Genomic DNA, 4,840 nt, shown 5'->3' on the forward strand with positions numbered 1-4,840 from the left:
AGAATCATATACAGTACATCCTTTTAAAACACGCCTTTGCTATTGCAGCAATGCTGTGCACATGTAGTTGCATGTCCTGTAATCTTCCATTCCTCAGCCTTCACAACCACTCATGACTCAAAAGTCTTTTAAATCTACCTCTCATCAAAATGACTCACGCCAGAGATGTCCAGGATGGGACACGTTGAATGTGACATTAACTTCATCAAATAAATATTAACTGCAATCAGTAATCAATAATGAAAGGGATGCACTTTTATCTGGGCTTGTTTTTTGTAATTGAAGAGAACTAAAAAAATAAATAAAGATTTTTTAAATATAGATCATATACTGCTCCTAAAAAAATAAATGTATTGTTTACTTGGATAGCGGTGCATGCTTTTGGAAAAACTAGTTCAACCTGTATGATGTTGCATGTGAGACGTGTGAGTCGTGTGAGTCGTGTGTCCCATGTAGCAAAAGGAGATCTTATCTGCCTGCCTGTTTATCCGCTACCACATTCTCAAGAAGTTCTGACTAATTTCTGGCCAAATTGAATTGTATTTCTTTGTGTTCTCCTTCCTTGTCGTCCTCTCCTTTATGTCTCTACTCTCACCTTCATGAAGTCCTTTGCACAAACCCACTTTCACTAGTGTTCATCCAGCAAGTTCTAGAAAGTCTCTTGTCTTAAGTGGACAACATTCCATTTATGTCAACCGGATCTACTTTGTTGTGTATTCACATTCCAGTAATCAGTAGTTTCATCATTGCTATCCTGTTGTCTTTTTCTTCTGTATAAAACCTAGGTATAAAACCTGAAACCTGTATAAAACCTAAAAAAAGACTATTTTTTTCCTCTCAGTCCACTGAAAGCATGTCGGTGACAGGCAACAGGACTTTTAACGCTACCTTCTGCTAAACTGTAACTGCACAAGCGTTTGTGGCCACTGGTTAACAATTTCCCTGCACAAACTGGTTCTTATGGAGTTGCTCTGCCCATTTTGCTGCGACCGTGACGGAGAAATAATAGCAGGAGCGGCGCCCTGAGCTCAGGCGCTATGACCTGTTCTCAGGCTAGGAAGGATTGTTGATCACATAAAGTTCTATTTAATATGAAAACAGGCTGACAGGACCTTCAGGAATTCTAAATAAAGGACAGAAAAAAGTGAGTGATTGTTTATAACTGAAACAGAAAGAGATCAAGGACAAAATATTACACTGTCTTTCACCTCTGGAATGTTACACTGGGACGGCGTCGCCTTATGGACTTTTATTTATTAACAGCTACCTTATGAAGCTGATTAAATAGTAACATACAGTAGATACAAGAGAAAAGGAAATGCTCCTTCGAAATGTACAACTGCTGTTTGTCTAGTGTTAATAGTTTGGAATAAAGTTTTTCTTCTGGAATTTTATAGTTGGATAACAGCCAAAATACAATAATAAAATGATTAGCCATGAAAATCTAGTCCTGCGTTGTATCAGTAGTATATAATAATTTGTAATTAAGCTTTTTTTGTTGTTTAAGATGTTTGTTCTTTTAAAGATTTTTTGCCTTAATTGTGTTTCGTATATGTTCCTAATATAACACGATGCTGTCTTTTTTCCCCTTTGGTGTCTGTGTCACATCTTGTGTTGTTTTGTGTTCCTTTACCACCAGCCTGGGTGCTGACATGAATCCATTTGTGAGGTAAATATTGTGGTTTGACACAGAAGAACGTGCCTGCTGACATTTGCTGCCAGTGCCACAACAAAACGCACCAGGGGCCCGATGGCAGTTCTGGTGCTCCTGCATTAGCAAGGGCAGAAAGGATGTTCTTCACTTTTATCAGCACGAATCAGCTTAAATACTGACATGAGGTAAATGTTTAAGTTTGGACTGAACCAGCACCGGGTGGTGAACATTGTTTTGGGCGGAAAAAAGAGGTTCCAGGATGATTCATTCTGATGAGCTCTGTATTTAACTTGCATTCAATAATTAAGAAAATAAACAAAGAATTAATTGCAGTAGTTTTTTAATGCTTCAGAACTCTGATCTGTGGAAACAGCAGATGAGATTTTTGTTTGATGATAGTCTGCTGATAATATGCGTCTCACCAGTCGCTTCTAGCTGACGTGACTCCGGTGCCGCAAGTTTACTCCAGTTGTAACTGGATTAGCATGACTGCAGAAATTGTGGTCTGCCGACAGTCAAAGGTTAAAGGTCAACAGCTTTACTGCTGGGATCAATTGCATGTGCACACACGTCTTGAGCTGCACGTCCTTATCGTGACAGACGTGGAGTTTGACCTGGCGATATGGAGTCCACATTAAATGTCCACTTTTTTGTGTTTTGCTTTTTTTGGTAAAAGGATGAAAAGACAATTATTGAAGTGTGCAGGATGAAATGGAGCTCTGCTTCAGTGGTGAAACGCCTTTCAGCAAGATTAATAGACGCCCAGCTGAGTGAGAGCAACAGATCGGAGGAACCGCAGGAGCAGCCAGTCACTGGAATTTTCTGGAATTTTCTGGGATCTATCATATGCTGCTCACATGTCAGACTGCTGATTTGTAACATTTAAGGTCACCAGGATGATGACAGAGGTCACACTGTAGGCATCCCTCCTCTAATGTGCACTCGCATCAGTATATACTTTTCTTTCCCACACTTGAGTTTATATGAATAAGAAATCTGATGTGTGTGTGTGTACATTTCAAAAAGAATAAGACGGGATGTATTAATGGTTCTCATGCTTAAAGTGAACAGTGGTGACTCTCTCGTGAGGCATGGCCTCCTGGTGACGTGATACGAGAGCTTGGCTCTGTGGAGTCACCGTGATGCGTGACATCAGCATTTACAAGCAAATCATAAGTAAATTCACACGGTCCACTCTGGTCGAGCACAGGCAACTCAGATTTATATTTTTACACTAAAATACATATTTACAGCCTAAAAATTTACACTAAAACTGCAAAGACACGACCTACTGTTCAACCAGACGTGCTGGAATCACACACTCTCTTTCATAAATGTCCCTGTTCTCTAGTGGGAGAATTAACCTGAAGACTTCTCAGTTTATCAGTAGCTTATCAGGGACCTGCGTAACTGGACTCACATGACCCCATTATGACGTTCCAGAGCTGCAGACTGAGCAGGGATTCAAAAAAAAGGCCCCAGTCAATATCATTGTAAATTAAATGCACAATCAGATATTTCTTCCTCGCATCTTGCATTACTGCACAATTACTGGGAGGAGGACTTTATGAGGATCTTCATCCCTGCAGCGTCACCAACTCCTCCACAACATCTGAATGCAACTGCAGCAGCTACAGCCAGATACCTGAAATATTCATAGTGTCCTTGTCCGAACACATTTCTGCAGCCTGGCTGAGCAAATCTCCGCAGAATGAAACAAAGGGGCCAACAGCATTTAGAGGATGACTCAGAAAACAGGATAACATTGTCATAAATTAATTAACTATTTATACATAAGTATGAGATCACTACAGATGCAGGTTTACCGTCCGAACATTTATTTCTAGATTGATTTGGACATCATAATAATACAGTAGCTGCATTGTGACGTAATTATTCTGGTTGAACTCTTCTTTCGTCGATTCTCTGTTCCAGATTCTTCCTCTACAATCAGAGATGTAAGAAATAAATGGGCCTCTTGAAATTAGCCACGAAGCAGCAATACATTCTTTAAGCTATGTAGAACGTCGCCCTCAGAAGCCACAGCACTAGAGTGAGGAGATGACATCTTTGTATGGCAGATAAAGAGAAGCTTCACATGCATATGCAAGACTCGTGCATGCTCCTAAGGCTCAGCGACACACTGGTGTTGAAGCCATTCTTCATCCTCTAATCTAATTACAGGAGACAGGGCTGGACTCGATTCATTAGAGGCAGATGAATGAGTTACTCTTTTAAATGACGTCTGCGCAGCAGCGGCGAGTTCTGAGCCTGGATGTTCCCTCTTAATTGACATCAAACAATGAAATAATGCTCAACCTACTTAACCCTCAGACAGGTTGAAGGGAAAATGATAAATGTAATAACAGCAGCACTAGTCCTCACCTCTGTAATAGGAGAGTTGTTTTTTTTTAGGATATTAAGCAACACTGGAAGGACATCTCATATTCGTCAACTACAGAGGCAACATTTTTGGTCGGCCTGAGATATTTTTGGAGTTATATAGCAGAGTGGATGCTTTTTGCTTCCCCAGTTCATTGGTCCAGCATCATGCTGTCAGTATTAGTTATATATCCTCTCATCTTTTCTTTTAGTCTTCACACATCATATAGTAGCAGTGACACTTGCACCTTATTTGTCAAATTGCTCGCATTTTGTATTTAAATGTTTGTCTTTTGTTGTCTGTCTGTCTACTCCACTATGATGTGTGCTGCTGTCTGTCTTGGCCAGGTTACCTTGTGAAAGAGGTCTTTATCTCAATGGATCCTTTATCTGGTTAAATAAAGGTCATATGTCAAAATGCACTCTTGTTAAATCTCAAATTTCCCATGCTTTATTAACTGGAGGGTTTTATTTTATGAACTTGATCCTTATTTGGATCAGAACCTTTACATTTGATTAGGATATTCTTTCTAAAAGTTTCCTTAGAAGCTCTGTTCCAATTCTGCCCAGGCTGGTCTCTGACGGGATGTTTATTTTATAAAGCACGTTTCCACTTGAACATGACAATATTCTGATTCTAAATCACAAGAATATAAAACCTGGTCAACCACAATATATGCGGTTCAGAAAGCGACAAGATGAACAATGAATGTTGCAACTCCGTCGGTATAATCACTTTACGGCACTTTAATTCTCATACACGTGTTAACCCCGCCCACCCGAGGTTGCGTCACGCGGTGCGTA

The 4,840-nt window shown here is 40.0% G+C and overlaps 1 long non-coding RNA gene across 1 annotated transcript; it reads left to right on the forward strand.

Annotated features, from left to right (window-relative positions):
- The first annotated feature begins 991 nt into the window (after positions 1-991).
- LOC130528369 (uncharacterized) lies at positions 992-4,458 on the forward strand. Its single transcript, XR_008951271.1, has 2 exons — positions 992-1,144; positions 1,640-4,458. It is a non-coding gene; the product is annotated as an uncharacterized LOC130528369 (long non-coding RNA).
- The last annotated feature ends 382 nt before the right edge of the window (positions 4,459-4,840 follow it).

The sequence above is a fragment of the Takifugu flavidus genome, chromosome 7, assembly GCF_003711565.1.
Source record: "Takifugu flavidus isolate HTHZ2018 chromosome 7, ASM371156v2, whole genome shotgun sequence".
NCBI classification, from domain to species: domain Eukaryota; kingdom Metazoa; phylum Chordata; class Actinopteri; order Tetraodontiformes; family Tetraodontidae; genus Takifugu; species Takifugu flavidus.